Raw genomic sequence first — 22,452 nt, 5'->3', positions numbered from 1 at the left:
CATCTGCTCTCTGCCAAGTAAAGTAAAGTCACAGTGCTTCTCTATGGGCTGTAATACATATGTACAATAAAAAATAAAGAGTATTTATGTCAACAAAATTATCCATGATGCTCCTGTTGTAAGATTCCAAATTTCTTAATGAACAGCAATATTAAACTTATTTGTAAATATTTTTATCATGAATGGAAACTGTTGAACCCAGACAAGGCGGACGTAGGTGACAGTGTATTTCTTGGTGCTGGTCTCAAGCCCAAGTAAATGAAATAAAACATCTGGAATAAAACAATTCCCAAAAAAATTATGCGTAAAACTGAACCCTAACGGTAGCAGCCAAAGGAAGAAAATTCAGACATTCTGTCTGAATAAAAAATGTGGGTTGATCTGCTCTCTGAATCAACAGATATACAACTAATTGAACGTCACAGCAGTTTCACTGATCCAGAACCAACCCAAAACCCAGGATAGAGGGGTTGAGTGAAGGTGGTCTGGACTCTGTACAGGAGGGTCATGGTGTGAGAGATGCTGTAGAAGGACAGAGTTCCTGCCCTGTGATCCACATACACTCCTAATCTGGAGGTAACTGGAGTGAGTTCAGTCTCTTTATTATTGTGCCAGAAAGAGGATCTGGATGTAGAACAGGACAAACTCCAGGACTGATTATTAGATCCAAACCCACAATTATTACCATGTATTTTCCTGCTGAATTCTTTATATGAAACTGACACTTTAACACACCCACTCCACTCCACCTCCCAGTAACAGCGTCCAGACACACCCTCTCTACACAGAACCTGGTAACACAAATCAAATCTGTGTGGATGATCAGGATATGACTGGACCACGTCACTCCATGTCACTCTTCTGTTCTCCTCAGTCGGAGACGGAGATATTTAATTGCTGTGTTTAGATCCAGAGTCAACTGGCAGGAATCTGGTCAAGAGGTAAACAGACAGATTTTCAGGGTTTAAAAAAATTACTGATAATGAAATCTGGATTACATATATTCTCTATTGTATCCCAAGTGGGCATAAAACCTCCAGAGATTCATATACAAAGACCTAAAATCCCCAAATCATCCAACAAAATCAATCAATAAAGTAATTCAGTTTTTACAGAGATACAAACCAGACCAACAGTTATTAATACAACTTAATACAAATACAGCAGAATCGTGTGTACAGGTGTTCCTGTGAAGCTGAGAATATTTAATGTGTGTGTGTGTGTGTGTGTGTGTGTGTGTGAGAAAGAGAGAGAGAGAGAGAGAGAGAGAGAGAGAGAGAGAGAGAGAGAGAGAGAGAGAGATACTCACATTGTAAGAAATCAGATCTGGTTAAAGGTTCAGCAAATTCTGTTTTGGCGTGTTTTACTATGGAAATATAAATATTCCATCGTGACTAATTCTTACCACATAATCCTGTAATATATTTGTAATAATATATTTGTTTTCTCGATCACATCTATCATTCAATTCTCATATTTAATAAATTCCCAACCTGCTGCTGATATCTTCTCCTCTTCCTGCTTGCAGAAATCATCCAGTTTCTCTTTCAGTGCAGAGACAGATTTTACTACAGCCTGAAAAGAGAAGCTCTGGTTGACGGTGATGTTGGGGAGATCTTTAGATCCAGGAGCAGCACAGAGAGACGGGAAACTCTACAGAGACAAACAGACAAGAGACAGAAATGGAGAGAGACTTTAAATACACTTTACTGGGGAGAAGTGAAGAGCAGCTCCATAGGAGAGAACTTTGTGAGGGACGCCCCCTTCTGTACATGATCAGAGAGCAGTGGTTACCTGGAGGAAATGGATGTGATCTTCTGTGTGTGAAAGCTGCTCCAGCTCAGCTTCTCTCCTCCTCAGATCAATGATCTCCTGCTCCAGCCGCTCCAGGTGTCCTTCATGCAGACTCAGTTCAGCCTTCTCCTGATCTCTGATCATCTTACATACCTCAGAGCTCATTTTCTTAATGGAACGGATCATCTGAGTAAAGATCTTCTCACTGTCCTCCACTGCTGCCTGTGCAGAGCGCTGTTAGGAGACACAGAGAGAGGACGGGGTCCGTTGGAAGCAGCAGATCTTCACTCAGCTCCTACTATGACCCCAGACAGCAGCCTGGTCCCCACAGTGGGGCTCTCTCTGTGCCTGGAAAGTGTCCCAACACTGAGCTCCTCACTGGCTGACTGGAGGAGAGACCTGACTGAGTCCTGAAATGTCTCTTCTCCTCGTCTCACTTCTCACCTTGAGAGTCTCCACAGTCTCTCTCAGCTCCTGTACTTTCTTCTCTCTCTCCTGGAGTCTCTGCTGGGAACTTCTCTGGGTCTCCACCAACTGCTTCTGTAATAACATATCATCATCACATTCTTTAATATGCTCTAGTGAATTAATTGTCTCCAGATTTCGAAATCTGCTGAAATGATCAATAACTTGTGTCTTTCTATGATAATCGTATTATAAAGATGCCCTGTTCCTTGTTTTTGAAACTAGTCCTCACTTCTGCTTTTTGAAGTTGGAGTCAGAAACATTAAACACTTTCTATTTGTCTACTTGGAATATGAACCCAGTAGCAGCATGTAAGTGTGATGCTGGGCTACATAGAGGGCAGTCAGTGAAATGCAATCGTTTTTACACATAAACACATTACTGTTGGCATCTTGGGAGGAAAATGTTAATTTTACACATAAACTTGCAAACACAAAGCAAACAAGCATCATTGTCATGCTGATAAGGTCACACGATGCACAACAGCATGATAAATATTCATTTTTAATAATTAATGAAAATGAGAGGCGCAGTCGTTAGCGCGAACGTTCTTGGCGCTGCATGGGAATTGCTGACATTCTAACCGGGAAGTGTGTCCAGGTCCTAGAAGCAACAACACAACGAGGGAACACAAAAAGGGAGCCTAATTACATGTAATGAACATGTGATGATGATTAGGGCTGACAAGACGAGGAAACAGCACCACCCGGTCGGCAAGGAGTGCCATGTTGTTTCATTGTTTTCTTTAAGTAATATTTATGATAAAAATCTGAAATTTCATCTGAAACACACTGACATGGTCCTGTTTTCATGTCTTATTTGAATTTATGAGAACGAGAACAACTTAAATACAATTATACTTATAACAGGTTAACTAAACAACACTTTTCTAATTTCAGTTTAATTTCTCACCAGTTTCTTCTTCTTTTCTGCTGCCAGTGAAACTACATTATGGCCTCTGTGCTTATCCATCGTACACAGATAGCAGATGAACTTCTTATCAGATCTGCAGAAAATCTCAAAGAGTTTGTTATGCTGAGAGCAGATCTTCTCCTGCAGTCGTCCAGTAGCATCAGTCACCGTGTGTTTTCCTCCTGGATTTACTTCATTATGAACTTTGAAGTGAGTCTCACAGTAAGAGACCAGACACACCAGGCAGGACTTGACAGCTTTGACTTTTCTCCCAGTGCAGACGTCACACTCCACATCTCCAGGTCCAGCGTAACAGAGAGCAGGAGGAGCAGCTTGGAGTCTCGTCTTCTTCACGTTCTCCACCAGTTCAGCAATAAGAGGGTTTTTGAAGAGAACAGGTCTTGGTGTGAAGGTATGTCTGCACTGTGGACAGCTGTAGACGCCCTTCTGGTCTTCCTCATCCCAGCAGTTCTTAATGCAGCTCATACAGTAATTATGTCCACAGTGAAGAGCCACCGGATCCTTCAGTAGATCCAGACAGACTGAACAAGTGAACAGATCCTGATCTTTAGAAGGAGCTTCAGCCATTTTCCTGCTTTACAATCAGATGGTGTCACACACAGATGGAGCAGCAGAAAGGAGAGTTAACTTTCACTTTGGTTTCTCAAAAAGGATCAAACTTCCTGCTTCAGAAAAGGGGCGGAGTTGTGGACTGGCGATGTCTGTATACAAAACTCAACAAGAAAAATCTGATTAATAGTTTATTATAAAAATATGAACTATAGATGCAAGACATAACAATCAATTCTAGAAGTTGATGTGTTGGACGAAAGGAAAAGTGCCAAAGATGTAGTTAGATCAGTATTTTCTTCGTAATGTAATAAGTACCAAAGCACCTACTTTGTGGCAGTTATAGAGACTAAGATGTTTCTGTTCTCTTTTAAAATAAAGGACCGTGTTTTCTGTTATATTTCATGTAGTTTTTTTATTATTACAGCGTGACTCACCTTACATGGTATTTCTTCCTTTTTTTTTTTTTCCTCGTCACAAGCTGCATAACGCTGCTGCCTCCTAGTGGTCAGAAGTAGAACAGCACAGAACCACACCCTCTTTTTTCTGAGGTGGATTCTCAACATATAGACATCTCACAGGTATCAGTTTTTGTCATGGTAAATTATCATATTTCTTCTGATTGCAGGATTTTAATAGAGAATAAGGACAAATTGCATTATTTTCTATGCACGTACAAAGGTGTGTATTTGCAAGAATCTGGTCAGCTTAATCTTCTGCTTCAGTAAAAAACAGCAGGATGGAAAAACATGCTTATCAGGGTTTGGTCCCAGCTCTGCGAGATGCCCCCAGAAGGAGGGTAGGGGTGAGATATAAATATATGTGTGGACTAGGGCTGCACGATTTGGGGAAAAAGGCATATTGCAATTATTGAGATCAATATTGCGATATGCGATTGCGATATGATAAAGGACACTTGCTTGTACATCACTGAAAAGTCGCATACAAATTACTAATAGTGAAATGTTTAATTTCAAAGTGAAACATACAAACTACTTATAACAACTTGAAATGCCCAGTGCTTTCATACAATTTTCTACAAAATTAAATAATCACAAAAAACTCTTTACATTACTGTCGAACGACAAACCCTGGTAAGGCTAAACAACTGTTTTGATTATATTTGGCCATTATAAAATCCTGTATTATAGTTCTTACGTTTAATCAAAACGTTATTTGGAGACTTGAACACAGGGATGCATAGTTTTGCTATCTTAGCTAAGGTTTACTTTAGCAACTATTTTACAAATCTCCACTTGGTATAATACAGTTAACAGTACATTATTTTAGATTATAGTGTCCAGTGGACTGGATGTTACATGCTTGAAATCATAGTCCCTTGTAAAGGCTTGCCATTCTTTGCTGTTGATATCACTGTATGCAGAATGCCATGTCTGACAAAGATTGTCTTTGCATGTTATGATGCGAAAGACATGCTGCAGGAGTACAGCCATCTCAGCATGGTTTGAGTAATATCACATCAGGGCGATTCTTGGGAAAATGAAACCAAAATGCTAAAAGAAATTCTGTACTTTTTGCACTTTTACTTGTCCTAATATTTCTGATTGGTAGTCAGATAATAAGGAACATCAATGTATTTAAAAACCTGAAGGTTTTGCAGGCATTTGAAACACAATTATCTATATATATGCTGTAATGAATATATGTTGTACTGAATAGTGCATCAGGCTTAATTCAAATATTTATACTATGCACCATAGTTTTACTCTTAGTACTGGCTTAGTACTGGTTATCATATGTTAAACTAAACAACTCTCATGTAGCTTTTAGATGTTGGTCTCCCACTTCAGGTCCTGGGAAATGGTGGTGCCCAGGAACTTGAAGGCCTCCACAATAGACACTGGGTTGTCTGATATGGTGAGGGGGAGCAATGTCATCTCCACAGTCTTGAGCGTGTTCAGCTCCAGGTTGTGTTGACTGCACCAGAGTACCAGCCGCTCAACTTCCTGTCGGTATGCAGATTCATCACCATCCTGGATGAGCCCAATGACGGTGGTGTCATCTGCAAACTTCAGGAGTTTTACAGTTGTGTTCCTGGAGGTGCAGTCATTGGTGTACAGGGAGAAGAGCAGTGGGGATGAGGACACATCCTTGAGGGGCACCTCTTTTGCTGCTTCCTGTCTGTCAGGAAGCTGGTGATCCACTGGCAGGTAGCCGGGAAATGGCTGATCTTGCTCCCTCTGGTGGCTGCCTCCCTCTCACAGAGTGACTTACAATCAGTAGTTACAGGGACAGTCCCCCTGGAGACACTTTGGTTTTAAACGTCTTCACAATGATACAATGGTAGTAAGTGGGGTCTTAACCTGGGTCTTCGGGTTCATAGGCGGGTGTGTTACCCACTAGGCTACTACCAATAATATCACTACTACCAGTTGTATTAATGTCTAGGGCTGTTACTAATGATTATATTAATAATCGATTCATTTGTCGTTCTTTAGAAAATGTTGCTCCTTGAGCTGTTATAACAATAATAAAATAAAATTAAAATGGACCAACACAAAAAACACACATGTGTGCTTTACATCTGCCAAAAACAGGTGTTCACCTGTTTATAATTATATGAGTGTATAAAGCTATCCTGTTCGTGTCTGTTCGCCGTCGGGTCATTGTCTGGTGATGTTCCCTTGTCGTGTGTAATATTTATTAAACCCCTGTCCTGTTACGTCGTGCGTATGCGCCTCCTTCCTCGCCATGTCCAGCCAACGTGACACCGATGTTAGAAACGTTGTTCAAAACGTTGGACTCTCAATAAAGTTTTGACACCCATTATACATTGAAATATTTAGTGCAATAGTTTTGTCTGAATGCTTATAGAGTTCACAGAATTTTATTGTGGAAGTTTGTGGAACAAGTGAGTGTCCCGTATCCTGTGCATCACATGGCAGGTTGGTTAGAAACGTTGTTCAAAACGTTGTTCACCTTGGTATCTGTTTAGCATTAAAATGCAGGTGAATTATGGCCCATATTGCGTTGTTTCTTTCCTCTACATTCCCTCGTTTTTTGTATTTTTGCTCCGCCATGTCTATGAGGCGCAGAGAGAAACCGAGCAAGTTTGTTAGCAGAGATGCTCGCTGCAGCAGTTCTGGCGTGTACATGAAGGAACTGGACCAAATAAGAACTGTGGAGAAAAGAAAGACGCGGTGGCGACCGTTTCCTCGTTCAGAACTTTATTTACACCCAGACAGAACTTGTCCGTCACAGCGCTTCTCTATCGGCTGTCATTCCTGCATAACAACAATACACCACATATAAAACATATGTACAATAAACTATAAAGAGCATTTATGTCAACAGAATTATCCGTGATGCTCCTGTTATTTACATTTACATTTACATTTACGCCATTTACCAGACGCCCTTATCCAGAGCGACTTACAATCAGTAGTTACAGGGACAGTCTCCCTGGAGCAACTCAGGGTTAAGTGTCTTGCTCAGGGACACAATGGTAGTAAGTGGGATTCGAACCCGGGTCTTTTGGTTCATAGGCGAGTGTGTTACCCACTATGCTACTACCACCCTACTATCACCCTGAATTAATAGAACGTCCTGTAACTCTGGTGTAGCGCTATTCATGCCTACTGAATATGTAAGACTAATGAACAACATTATTAAAAAAAAATGTAAATATTTTTATCATGAGCGGAAATTATTGAACCCAGACAAGGCGGACGTAGGTGACAGTGTATTTCTTGGTGCTGGTCCCAAGCCCGAGTACATGGGGATGGTGGCATCAGGAAGAGCATCTAAAAACATCCCACCAAATCAATTATGCGGAAAACTGACCCCTAACGATAGAGAAACTGGATGATTTCTGCAAGCAGGAAGAGGAGAAGATATCAGCAGCAGGTTGGGAATTTATTAAATATGAGAATTGAATGATAGATGTGATCGAGAAAACAAATATATTATTACAAATATATTACAGGATTATGTGGTAAGAATTAGTCACGTTGGAATATTTCTATTTCCATAGTAAAATACGTCAAAATAGAATTTGCTGAACCTTTGACCAGATCTGATTTCTTACAATGTGAGTATCTCTCTCTCTCACTCTCTCTCTCTCTCTCTCTCTCTCACACACACACACATTATATATTCTCAGCTTCACAGGAACACCTGTACACATGATTCTGCTGTATTTGTATTAATTTGTATTATTAACTGTTGGTCTGATTTGTCTTTCTGTAAAATGTGAATTATTTTTTTGGTTAATTATGTTGGATGATTTGGGGATTTTAGTTTTTGTATATGAATCTCTGGAGGTTTTATGCCCTCTTGGGATACAATAGAGAATATAACACCACACAATCGTAAATTTAACGTGGGGTTCTTTATTTGCTAGCTGTTCATAATGGAGAAACAGCTGTTTTTTTGTTTACTTGCACTAACAGAAAATAAATAAATAAACATGGACCCCTGAGAGCAGTGATGATACCTGGAGGAAATGGATGTGATCTTCTGTGTGTGAAAGCTGCTCCAACTCAGCGTCTCTCCTCCTCAGATCAATGATCTCCTGCTCCAGTCGCTCCAGGTGTCCTTCAGCCAGACTCAGCTCCGACCATTGCCTTCTCTATGACCATCGTAAAACTGAAAAAATACAAATGTGACGATCAGCTAAATAACATAGCAAATTTGCTCGTTACATGCTCACAGCAAACTAGCACAAAATACACATTTCTAACGCTACTAACATACAAATAATTATACCATTTACACAAAACAAAAAGAAGAGGCTTATCTCGTCATAACCAATACTTACAGACAAATCTTGTCCAAAGCAACAACATTCTAGGATCCATATCAGCTCAATACGGGAATGTTTCGGCACTATGTTCCGCCACCTTGGATTTTTATTCTCCCATTTTCAGAGTAACCAAAATAATATGACGAGACAGCTACTAGACGGAGCCATAGGTCAACCAGATGATCCAAAATATGGCAGCTCATCTCATTTTCAATCAGCCAAAATACACCCATGTTACACCTCTTCTTACCTCCCTCCACTGGCTCCCGGTAGCTGCTCGCATTGAGTTCAAATCCTTGATGCTTGCCTACAGGGCTGTAAATGGAACTGCGCCCTCCTACATCAACACACTACTACCTAGCTACACTCCTGCACGCTCTCTCAGATCGGCAAACGAAAGGAGACTAAAAATTCCTTCGTCGCGGGGTCTCCGATTCCAATCATGTCTGTTCTCCGTTGTTGTCCCTGGCTGGTGGAACACCCTGCCCTCCTCCACACGACTAGCCGAGACTATCACCACTTTTAAGAAGAAGGTGAAAACCCTCTTATTCCAAAAATATTACAGACAAATCTAACACTTACACAAGCACATGCGTACACATTGAATAAACAAATACAAAATGTATAAATACATTATAATTTTTCTTAGTCTAGTACCCAACAATCTCCGAGCATGCTCTTCACTGACAAGTCTAAGCCTTATCAGGGCTCTTAGTTTGTAAACTCGATATTCTATAGAAATCAAACGAGAATTGCTGGTGTCTTCCTATTGTAAGTCGCTTTGGATAAAAGCGTCTGCTAAATAAAGTAAAGTAAAGTAAAGTAAAGTAAACTTACTGCCTGCACAAGGCAGAATACTCCCCACCTAGTACAATATAATTGTGCTACTTAAATGTAACCTTTTGAATGGACATTTGAACAGTTAAAACGGTTTACAGGTCTAGTAACCTTATTTATCATCTGATAAAAAGCAAAACCATATCAGAAATGGGTCTCAAAAACACTTTTACATTGCCCTCTTTTACAATTTTCACTTCTGCTTTTCGGAACTTATTGTCCTTGCTCTCAATCGTTCTCACAACCTTTCCCATAGACTAGTCATTTCTATGTGTGAGAGCATCTTTCAATAACACAATGTCACCAACATTTATGTTTGGCTTATCATCAGTCCATTTTCTTCTTTGCTGTAGAGTCAAAAGGTATTCACTTTTCCACTGTTTCCAAAAAGAGTCTGCCAGACACTGCACCACTTTCTTCCATTGCTTTGTGTAGAGGTTCGGAGGTGCAAATCTTCCTGTTGGTGCAGATGCTGCATTAGTCTTTTTACTTGTCTTTGTCTGTTTTCTTCTTCCACACGTTTTAGTGATGCAATAGTGTTGCATAATCTCATCCATTGAGAGAATCTTTCAAAATGACATGGCTCTAGCTGTTTTACTGAGGTATTGGTTTCAAGAGTTTTGATATCAGGTCTGATCTCTGCATCTATGCCAGGGTCGATGAGAGCAAAGGTGTCACAGTAAGATGTCTCTGTGTCGTGTTGCATCAAAAAAGAAGGACCACTGAACCAGTTGATGGAAGCTAATATGGAAGCCGCAATCGGTCTGGTAGCTTTGTCCGCTGGATTGTCGCTTGTCGGTATGTAAACCCACTGTGCTGGATGTGTGGTCTATCTGATTCTGCTCACTCGGTTAGCAACGTAAGTGTAGAACCTTCTTGTGTTGTTGTGTATATAACCAAGGACGATTTTACTATCCGTGAAAAATCTAACAGTATCCAGTTCAATGTCCATCTCATCTCTGATCCGCTCATACATCTCTACAGCTAAAACCGCTGCACATAACTCTAATCTAGGGACAGTGTGGGCAGGTCGGGGGGCTACTTTGGACTTGCCCATTATGAAACCTGTATGCCACTGACCTTCACTTTCGAGAGCTCTCAGATATGCCACTGCTCCTATGGCCATGGTGGAGGCATCTGAAAATATGCACAGCTCCTTTTTCACTGCAGTAGCCTGTGAGAATGGAAGATAACACCTTGGTATCTGTAGCTGCTCAAGATCCTTCAATGAGTCCCTCCATTGTTCCATTCCTCTTCTCTATCCACAGGAAGTGGTTCATCCCAGTCCTCTTGCCCTGTAGATAGTTCACGGAGAAGAGCTTTTCCCTGCATTGTGATGGGTGACAAGAAACCTAGCGGATAGTATAAGCTGTTCACAATGGCCAAGACACCTCTCCTGGTGAATGGTTTTCGTTCAGTAGTGACGTGGAAGGTAAAGCAGTCATTTTCAAGGTTCCACAGTACCCCTAAACTCCTTTGCAGGGGTATGTTGTCCTTTTCTAGTCTTTTAGATCCTTGGTTCTCTCTGCAGCAGGAAATGCTTCCACTACTTTATGGTCATTAGAAGCTATTTTGTGTAGCTTTAGGTTTGATTGCGCCCGCATGCTTTGCGCACTTGTGAGGACCTTGACAGCTTCTTCTGCTGTTTCTGTGGACGCAAGGCCGTCATCCACATAAATGTGTCGCATGACAAACCGCTTTGCATCATGTCCATGCTCCTTTTCTCCCTCGACTGCAGCACGCCTCATGCAGTGAATAGCTACAGCTGGAGAGGGACTGTTTCCAAACACATGAACCTTCATCCTATAGTCACAAATGCCTTTCTCAGGATCATTGTCTTCATACCAAAGGAATCTCAAATAGTCCCTATGATCCTTTCTCACTTCAAAACAATAAAACATTTGCTGTACATCAGCTGAAAACGCTACAGGCTCCTTCCTGAAATGCATAAGGACACCTAGTAGTGTATTGTTTAAGTCGGGTCCACTTAACAACACCTTGTTAAGGGAATGTCCTTCAAACTCTGCACTTGAGTCAAACACTACTCTCAACTGGTCTGGTTTCTGAGGGTGGTACACACCGAAGGATGGTAAGTACCAGTGTTCTTTGTCCAAAGGAGTCCAAAGGAGGTGCGAGCTCTGCATGGTCATTGTTCAGCATGAACAATGAACTCTATGAATGAACTCTATGTACTGCCTTGTCATTTCTGGGTTGCGATCCAGTGTTTTTCTGAGGCACTGGAGGCGTTTAAGTGCTTGCATTCTGTTACTTGGAAGCTGTGGTCTCGGACAGCGAAATGGCAAAGGTGCCACCCAGCTATTAACTTCATTTGATAAATTTCCTTTTGCATAATATCAATGAAGTCCTTGTCGTCTGCTGACAGAGCTGGTTTGTCATCATCTGTTGTTGTGTGAAAAACCATTTCTCCAAGTTGGTTAGCGTTGTTTTTAGGGGTAGATGTGATATTACACTGGTAGTTGTAACCACCTGACTATTTGATCTGGAACGTGTTGGGGCATGGGCAGAGATAAGAAGCACGACTGTTCTGAAGAACGTGTGTTTTGAGAACCTTCACATTAGTTGACTCAATCATAAAGTTAGATGCTGTTCTTCCAACATTATCCAACATTCCTGAGCATGTTCTGAGTTTGTAGGTGCTTGAGTATGTCTTCATATTGAAAAGCTAAAAAAACCTGAGACTTAGCTAGTGACTTGTTACTTTGTTCATCAAGCACTGCGTACATCTTTTTTGCCTGTTCTCTTTTGCCGTCTGGATAGACTAACACAGGGCTTATTTTTGAGCAGGAATGTGGTCTATCTGCATCACCACAGATTTCGGAGACATTCCAATTATCCTGTGTCTCCCCACCATCCTCTTTATCGGCCTCAGTACTCTCAGCTGGAGCAGAGGGTGGACCTGGATGCAGCACTGCCAAGTGTCTGTCGCTGCCACACTCCGTGCATTTTATTTGCACCCTGTAATCCCTTGCTAAATGCTGAGTAGAGCCACAACATTTAAAACAAATTCTGTTGTCCTTTAAAAATGACTTACGCTCATCTATGGGTTTTGCTGAAGCTTTTACACTTCTTAAGTGGATGAGGCTTCTTATGTATAGGGCATTACTTGTCTGGACTCTTTGTAAGCACACTGTACCTATTTTGAGCTCCACTAGCTTCCGTAGGGATGTCTGTTTTGTGTACATTAATCACTTGCCTGTTGCTGTCTTTAAAACTTTTCTCTCTTCTGAAGTTTGTGTTAGCAAGAGGTATGATGACAAAACTTGGGTCGTTTCTTATTTTGGCTTGTTGTCTTACAAACTTCGAAAAGTTCCCCCTGAAAGGGGGAAAGGCGACTCTGTATTCCTCCTTGTATTTTGCTCCTGTTGCAATCCATTTTTCCGGATTACCCTGTAATCCGTAGGGTAATTTGTCCACAATGGGGTTGACTCCGCGAGCCGTGTCCAAATATGAAAGTCCCGGTAGGTATCCTCCCTCTTTTGCACATTCAATTTCTAGCAAAACATCACCCAACTCTCTTAATTTTGTGTTGTCTTTGCTGTTGAGTTTAGGAAACTGATCAATCTTTTTTAGCAGTGCATTTTCCACTACCTCAGGAGATCCATAACATTCTTCGAGTCTTTGCCACACAAGGTCGAGAGCTGCTGCTGGATTGAACACGTGTGCTGAGCGGACTCTCTTGGCCTGCTGACCAGACTCAACTCCAAGCCACTTAATCATTACATCTAACTCTTCTTGAGGTGTAACCTGCAAATCCTTAATAGCATTTTGAAATGACGCCTTCCATGCCCAGTAGTTCTCTGGTTGGTCATCAAACTGCAAGGGTCCTGTACTTAACATTTCTCTCCGTGTCAAGTACCTTGTAATGTCCTGTACACCCTGTGTCTCTGCTGATGTGTGAAAAGTGTCGTACGGAGTTTGGGGGGATTCAGTCTCCCTTTCTGCTGTGTTTGGTCCTCCACTTTGATCCCGACCTTCTCTGCCATGTGAGAGCTGTTATTTTTCATTACTGTGTACATATCCCTTTCAGTTTGCTCATGCGCAGCTTTGTGACGGGTGGATGGATCAACTTGCAATGCGAATCCTTCATAGCAAATGTCTGAATGTATTTGTACGTACTCTGCTGTGCGTTGTACTGGACCGACAGGTGTTCCCTCTATATCCTGACTCAGTACGCTTTTTGAGAGAGCCTCCTCCTCTTCATAAACTGCAGCCTCAGCGTCAGCAACTGCAACAGCTTTTTCACAACTCAAAACATGTAAATGAGCCTCAAGTTCTGTTTTCTGTTTCATTACGGCTGCTTCTTTTTCTGAATATGCTAACTGTGCACGTGCAGCTTCTGCCTTTGCCCGTGCTTTTAGTGCTGCAGAACTTGTTGTGGAACGTTTGGATGCATGCGAGCGGGAAGACATTGACTGTGTGTCTGTGTTACTCGCGTTATCCTTGTTCTCAGTGTTATCCAATTGTTCTGTTTCCATTTGGTCTTGTGTTTTTTCCTCTTCTAGAAGAGCCAAGCCATATTGATTCCCCGATCGTTGGCTCATGGTTAGCGTGATGGATATCTCCTCGTGGTTGTGCTCGTTGCGCTAGTTGTCTTTTTACTATGCTGCCCTTGCTCTGGGTTTTCTAGTCTCCACCAGCTAGACAGCGAGATAACCATGCTCCAATAAACAGACTTGTATTTGCTTTCTGTGCTGATTTATTGAAGAATGGCCTCTGACCATTGCCTTCTCTATGACCATCGTAAAAGTAAAAAAAAATACAAATGTGACGATCAGCTAAATAACATAGCAAATTAGCTCGTTACATGCTCACAGCAAACTTATTCTCCCGTTTTCACGGTAACCAAAATAATATGACGAGACAGCCATTAGAGGGAGCCATAGGACAATTTAATGCCTGCACAAGGCAGAATAACAATCAGTTCTAGAAGTTGATGTGTTGGAGGAAAGGAAAAGTGCAAAGATGCAGTTAGATCAGTATTTTCTTCAGAATGTAATCAGTACCAAAGCACCTACTCTGTGGCAGTTATAGAGACTAAGATGTTTTTGTTCTCTTTTAAAATAAAGAAGCATATTTTTAGTTATATTTCATACAGAGTGACTCACCTTACATGGTTTTCTTCCTGTTTATTCCTATATTCAAAGGTGTATTTTTACTTAGTATTTGCAATAATCTGGTCAGTTTAATCTTCTGTTTCAGTAAAAAAGAACAGGATGGAAAAACATGCTTATCAGGATTTCGTCCCAGCTCTGCGAGATGGCCACAGAAGGAGGGAAGGGGTGAGATATAAATACATGTGTGGACCTTAGTTTTTATGCTGAGATCCCTCACATGGGCTGCAGGTGGGCAGATGTCTTCTACGAGGCTCCGCTAAGCAAAATAAAGGGTTAAGTTAGAGTGAAGCTGCAAGGTCTTTTAAGGACAAGCGGCCAATGAGGTTCTTGTTAAAAATGTTCTGTTTATGTTCGTGTTGAATATTTTATATCATGTAATTGTTAACGTGTTATACTGTTACTTAAAGTGTTACAAGAACGTCCACGCCCGTTTCGAGTACAGACCTATGTCTGTGTTGTCTTGAAGAGAGCTACAAACTATTTTGCTAAACTCCAATTTCATTCGCAGAATATTCAATCACATCAACAGTTATTAATCCATCTGAACACAGATGTAGCTGCATCAGGTGTGCACATGTTCCTGTAAAGCTGAAAATACTTAAGAGTCTGTCTGTGTGTGCGTGTGTCTGTGCTTTTGCATAGGGTGTGCGTGAAGCATCTTGTGTAGTAGGAGAGGGTAGAGGTGTTTGTATTGTAAGAATGGACATCACGGGAGCATGCCTTTTGTGTTGCATAACAGATGTCTGCAGGGGGAGGTGTGTCATTCCTGTGTGGATGGTTGTGCGTGAAGATTCGGCACCTCTGTTTTACATGCCTTTTGTCTGACGGCAACGTGTGAAGTGTCAGCTGTCAGGACCGCCCACCCTCTTTGTCTTCCCCAAATGGGAGGCACCGGGGGCGTGACATCAGAAACAACAGGTTCTGATTGGTCAGTGACAACTTCCTGTAGGCCAGTGACAACTTCCTGTAGGCCAGGGGTATAAAGGTCTGCTCACATGTGGAAAAGGGACGCTGAGCTCTCTTGCTCAGGGGTTTTTCTATCGGAAGCCGGAAGGTTTCTGAGTCTTTCTCTTCTCCCATTTTTTCCCATGGCTTTTCCTTTCTCTTCTCCCTCTTTACTCTTTCTTCTCATTTTTATTTTCTCTGTAACCTTGGTACCTTTTTACATTCAATATTCACATGTAACTACAATAATTATTTACCGGTGTTAATAAATTAGAAACTGTTCATTTTTAACCTCTATTGTGCCATGCCTCTTTCTGCCAGGTAACATCAAATTGGATACAGTGCTTTGTGTGGAGAGAGAAAGAGTTTTTCTACACACTCTATTCTCTTCTCCCACACCACATGGTCTTTTTTACAAATGGTGATCCCGACGTGATACCTTTGCTCGGATGTGGATCTGTGACCGTAAGTCTCTTTTATCTGAATTTTACTGCATAGGGAGGAATAGAATCTATGTGCTTTAATTTAAATAAAAAGGATCTACATATCCTAAAAGCCCGGGACCGTAGAAACCGAGGCATTTCTAAATCCAGATCCACTCCGACAAGGTATAAAATGAACATAGACTAATTACTGTATCACTTACAATGTGGCATGTAGATATGGCTGGCACAATAGATGAACCCACAAACCAAACTGTAACCAGTAATAACCAGAATTTGTGACATTTTAGATTACCGGTATTACATTGAACATCATAAACCATGTCCCACGGTGAACAATTTGATAATAACTGATCAGGGATTGGAAATTGCACTGTTAAAATTCATTGTTTACATTTTAAATTCATGTTCAGTATGATCAACATGTTTAGGATCAGAATTTATATTTATGTGAAACTGTTTTTCTCCTCAACACCTCAACAATGCCATAATCTCAAATAATAGCTTTTAGTGATAAAGGTGTATTTCTCTAATCACATGGCAACAAGCAGGATTTTTTATTTGTTTTTATTTTTCCGGCCACTGTTGTTGATTAGACTCAGTCAGTCAGTGCAAATCTGCGAAGTTATGAATTCCCTGATATCATTTTAAGCCTCCCACTATACTTACATGTTTTTTGCATTACAATATCTGATCATTGTTGTCATTTGTTTTTCTGGTTTGGTTTTAATGTACAATGAACACTGTTTTTCCACATGCACAATCTGTATGCAAACCTACAACCTTTTAAATCCATCACACTCCAGACAAAGAACCCAACCAAGTGTGAAAAGCCCTGGATCAAGTTGAATATTCTATGTATGCTGCTGTGTTTGATCTATGTCAAGAAGGCAGGTTTCCCTGCAAGGGACACAGAACCACAACTATCGGCTACATTTGAATTCCCGACTGACCAGGACGGACTAACAAGCAGATACACAACCATGACCCAATTGTGAGTCGTTGTGATTATTTGTCCAATAAGAGAAAAAGTCCTACAGTTGTGGAGGTGGAGTAGTCTGTTAAATATGCACATGGGGACAAATATGTTTTGTGTGTGTTCTGAGTTCTGAGATGTGGGTGTTGCTTTAAGGCATTGTGGGTTTATGGAAGTAAAGAGAGAGAGAAGCAAAAACGTGTCGACACCAGCGTCTGCAAACCTTGCTGCTCCATAACCTGGGTCTTCAGGACCCTGGGAGCCGACACAACGTACGGGGCCGTGCATTTCACCACCCCACAGAGCGTTATCTGCGCCACATTGTTTTTTCGCCAGAGGAGACAGCAACCGGGCGAGTCGGTTCATCACTACGTAGCGGACCTGCGGGGGCTGCCGTGTTTCTGTAAGTTTGGAACAATGGAAGACGAGTTTTTTCGGGATCAATTGGCAGAGCACACAAACGATCCCAGAATCCGCGAAAAGTTAATTATGTCCTCGGACGACCTCACGCTCGCAAAAGCTGTGGAACTGGCTTTTCAGATGGAGCCAGCAGCCGAATTAGCATCTCGCCTGGCACCGGTGACCCCTCTTCAGCCTGCAGTGCCCACGTTTACGGTCCAGCCGCTACTATTCGCTCTGTTACTGCAGCATCTCCACCATTCAAAACGTGTCTGGTACAGTTGGATGGTGTTCCACTACCACTGCTGCTGGATACAGGGGCTTCACGCTCCGTGCTGAACCTGTCCACTGTCAAGCAGATTTTTTCCCATCATACCCTCCACCCTGACTGTGAGCTCCTGAGTGGATATGGGAATTACAAAATAGACATGGTGGGAACTACTTCCCTACCGCTTCAGTATCAGAGTGTGACTTTTACCGCCTTTTACTTTTCACGTCTCTCGCGACGGGGCTAACCTAATGGGTTTGGACTTGTTCAGCAGGCTGGGCTTTTCACTGATTCATGTGGTTTTTTATTATTAAACAAACAGTAAACACAAATAAACAATGGCGCGGTAGCCAAAACGGGAAATAAAGGGGAATAAACTTAAACTAACCCGCAGGCGTGTGGCGATTGCCAGAACTCAAAATACATGTGAAACATACACAGGTCAAGTTCGTGCAGCGAGTCCACGAAAATGCAGTCCTTCCCGAAGGGGCGGACATCTGCGGTTTTTAAGCGCTGTCAGGATTGGATACAGGTGATAAGCACAGCTGCAGTCAATCCTGACAGGCAGATTATGAAATCTGGATTATATATATTCTCTGTTTTATCCCAAGAGGGCATAAAACCTCCAGAGAATCATATAGAGAATCAAAGACCTAAAATCCCCAAATCATCCAACATAATCAATCAATAAAATAATTCTGTTTTTACAGAGAGACAAATCAGTCCAACAGTTATTAATACAAATTAATACAAATACAGCAGAATCGTGTGTTCAGGTGTTACTGTGAAGCTGAGAATATTTAATGTGTGATGGTAGCCTAGGAGTAACACACTCGCCTATGAACAAAAAGACCCAGGCTCAAACTACTAACTACTGATTGTAAGTCACTCTGGATAGAAGCTCTGGTTGACGGTGATGTTGGGGAGATCTTTAGATCCAGGAGGAGCACAGAGAGACAGGAAACTCTACAGAGACAAACAGACAAGAGACAGAAATGGAGAGAGACTTTAAATACACTTTACTTGGGAGAAGTGAAGAGCAGCGCCATAGGAGAGACGTTTCTGAGGGACGCCTCCTTCTGTAGATGATCAGAGAGCAGTGATGGTACCTGGAGGTAATGGATGTGATCTTCTGTGTGTGAAAGCTGCTCCAGCTCAGCGTCTCTCCTCCTCAGAACAATGATCTCCTGCTCCAGCAGCTCCAGGTGTCCTTCAGCCAAACTCAGTTCAGCCTTTTCCTGATCTCTGATCATCTTACACACCTCAGAGCGCATCTTCTCAATGGAGCGTATCATCTGAGTAAAGATCTTCTCACTGTCCTCCACTGCTGCCTGTGCAGAGCGCTGTTAGGAGACACAGAGAGAGGACAGGGTCCATTTGAAGAAGCAGATCTTCACTCAGCTCCTACTGGGACCCCAAACAGCAGCCTGGTCCCCACAGTGTGGTGTCTCAGTGGGACTGAAAAGTGTCCCAACACTGAGCTCCTCACTGGCTGACTGGAGGAGAGACCTGACTGAGTCCTGAAATGTCTCTTCTCCTCGTCTCACTTCTCACCTTGAGAGTCTCCACAGCCTCTCTCAGCTCCTGTTCTTTCTTCTCTCTCTCCTGGAGTCTCCGCTGAGATCTTCTCTGGGTCTCCACCAACTGCTTCTGTAATAACATATCATCATCACATTCTTTAATATGCTTTAGTGAATTAATTGTCTCCAAAATACGAAATCAGCTGAAATGATCAATAACTTGTGTATTTCTGTGATAATCGTATTATAAAGATGCCCTGTTCCTTGTTTTTGAAACTAGTTGGAGTCAGAAACATTAAACACTTTCAATTTGTCTACATGGAATATGAACCCAGTAGCAGCATGTAAGTGTGATTATAAGTGTTAATAATAATAAAAATATATTCAGAACGTTCTTGGCGCAGTCTAAGCTGCTTGGGAATTGCTGACATTCTAACCGGGAAGTGTGTCCAGGTCCTCGAAGCAACAACACAACGAGGGAACACAAACAGGGAGCCTAATTACGTGTAATGAACACATGATGGTGATTAGGGCTGACAGGACGAGGAAACAGCACCACCCGGTGGGCAAGGAGTGCCATGTTGTTTCATTGTTTTCTTTAAGTAATATTTATGATAAAAATCTGAAATTTCATCTGAAACACACTGACATGGTCCTGTTTTCATGTCTTATTTGAATTTATGAGAACGAGAACAACTTAAATAAAATTATACTTATAACAGGTTGACTAAACAATACTTTTCTCATTTCAGTTTAATTTCTCACCAGTTTCTCTGTCTTTTCTGCTGCCAGTGAAACTGCATCATGGCCTCTGTGCTCATCCATCATACACAGATAGATTCTGACTTCTGATCAGTTGTGCAGAAAATCTCAAAGAGTTTGTTATGCTGAGAGCAGATCTTCTCCTGCAGTCGTCCAGTAGCATCAGTCACCGTGTGTTTTCCTCCTGGATTTGCTTCATTATGAACTTTGAAGTGAGTCTCACAGTAAGAGACCAGACACACCAGGCAGGACTTGACAGCTTTGACTTTTCTCCCAGTGCAGACGTCACACTCCACATCTCCAGGTCCAGCGTAACAGAGAGCAGGAGGAGCAGCTTGGAGTCTCGTCTTCTTCACGTTCTCCAACAGTTCAGCAATAAGAGGGTTTTTGAAGAGAACAGGTCTTGGTGTGAAGGTATGTCTGCACTGTGGACAGCTGTAGACGCCCTTCTGGTCTTCCTCGTCCCAGCAGCTCTTAATGCATCTCATACAGTAATTATGTCCACAGGGAAGAGCCACCGGTTCCTTCAGTAGATCCAGACAGACTGAACAAGTGAACAGATCCTGATCTTTAGAAGGAGCTTTAGATGGTGTCACACACAGACGGAGCAGCAGAAAGGAGAGTTAACTTTCAGTTTCGTTTCTCAAAAAGGATCAAACATCCTGCTTCAGAAAAGGGGTGGAGTTTGGAGTTTCCTCTGATAGCAGAATTTTATTAGAGAATAAGGACAAAGGTTTATTTTGACTTAGTATTTGCAAGAATCAGGTCAGCTTAATCTTCTGCTTCAGTTTCTGACAACGGGAGCAGGTATGAATGGACATGAAAGCTCTTATTTGGGGCCCTGCACAGCAGCGGTACATGGTATTGGTCACTGATATCTCGGACTGAGTGGCCCAAAAGTGCAACAGAGGACAAATTAAATTTTATTGTCAGTGTTTCACAATGACAATAACATAGAAGATAACATGGAACATAAGGACCATTCTGGACCTCCGTGGCAAGTATGGAGTAAAAAACACATTTTTTTAACTATAAAAGCTCAAAATGAAATATTTATTTTCTGGACATCGCTAAACTGTACCAAGTTGAAGGTCGCAGGACAGTGGGGACGAGCCACCACAACGATCGCGCCGCCCTTCCTGGTAGAAGGTGGATATTGTATGCGGAGGAAAACTCTTTTCAAGGTTCTTTTTTTTTTTTTTTTTTTTTAAAACCATCAAACTGTCCTAACTTGCCCACTAACGGGCGTGAGGCTTGGATCTTGGCTCCTAGTTCCGGGCCAGCAGCACGAAATTCAGTACAGTCTGATTGTTTCAGCATGTTCTTTATAGTTCAAAATATTCGGTGGTCTCAGTGCCCCCCTCACCTTCTCTAATATTTGTGTCCGGACAATTTAACTTAATGAAGGCCATGGCTTTGTAAAATAAAAGGAAGAAATGGCAAAAAGGTGTGTTTAAGAATGTTTTTAGCCCATGTTGGTAAATGTGGCTCTGCTTAAAGTATAAATTCTATGCATATTATCACACGAACATGTATTATATGTATTATATATTGGGTTTTTTCTATTTTGCACACTATTTTGTATATCTGTACATAACTGCTTTTACTACCCTTGTCTTTTTGTTGCACTGTAGAATTCTGTCACTAAAGCAAATTCCATGCATCTAATAACCAGCTCAGTAAAACACTGAAGTTATTATTTGAATTGTCTGTTCCACCTTAAATACTGCTCAGCAGGCTGCACAACCTGTTTAGTTCAGAGAGGCTTACAGCCAGGGAATTTTTTTCAGAGATAAAGAACAGTTTAAATCTGTATATGGTGGTGATCTCAACATCCAGAACTACTATAAATGGTATCCTGTTTTACCTGTCTGGTCCAACATGGTTTTTGCTGAAAATTTAAGGGTTAAATAGGATCTGTATAAACAGTATCAAATAATACCTTTCAGGCCCAAAACTTTTTTCACTGTAAAATTAACCTGGGAACTTTGCTCATGTGCACATAGAGTAATGGTCAATATGAACATTTCAATGTAAAATAAACAGTATTGGTTCAGGTGGAACAGACAATTCGAATAAGGAGCTGTGAATAATCCAAATAAAGCACATTTAATTCATAATATTGTCAATCCATGGCCATTATGTCACAATTCATTTTTCCTGGGTTGTCCAAAATGGCAGAAAAAAAATGACAAAAACCGAATGTGTGCACTAAAGTGTCTTCTCTGGTTGGAGGATGGGAGCAAAATTAACACCGATAGATGATGGTCAAAGAAAAGGTCAAAGCCCCATACATGTTTCGAAAAAACAGGTTTAACAACAGAAAAACATTAATATATAATTCTTATGTTTCATGATTTGGGGGGTGTTGGGGGCGCCACAGGGGATGTTCGCTCGGGGAACCAGACAAGTTAGGACCACCCCCGATTCTACCGGTTAGATTATCATTTCAACCAAATCTCACCATCACTAGTTTATCAAAGACATAAAGAACAGGTTATATTTTACACAGTCACAAGGCAATAGGTTGAGAAATAAGTGCTGCAGTGATAAACGAAATCGCTGTATAATTTTATTTTAAAAATTATTTAACAAGATAAGCACATTTGATTACTTACACATTCATATAAAACATATTGTACTTAATTACAATTTTAAGAC

General features: G+C 41.4%; 2 pseudogenes; both read right to left on the bottom strand.

Annotated features, from left to right (window-relative positions):
- On the bottom strand, nt 1–3,935 carry LOC114799146 (tripartite motif-containing protein 16-like; annotated as a pseudogene).
- Nucleotides 3,936–18,317: 14,382 nt separating this feature from the next.
- LOC114799149 (tripartite motif-containing protein 29-like) lies at nt 18,318–20,397 on the bottom strand (annotated as a pseudogene).
- Between the last annotated feature and the right edge of the window lie 2,055 nt (nt 20,398–22,452).

The sequence above is a fragment of the Denticeps clupeoides genome, chromosome 11 (genome assembly GCF_900700375.1).
Source record: "Denticeps clupeoides chromosome 11, fDenClu1.1, whole genome shotgun sequence".
NCBI classification, from domain to species: domain Eukaryota; kingdom Metazoa; phylum Chordata; class Actinopteri; order Clupeiformes; family Denticipitidae; genus Denticeps; species Denticeps clupeoides.
The sequence above is the reverse complement of the archived record's forward strand: the minus strand, read 5'-3'. Positions and strand labels throughout refer to the sequence as shown.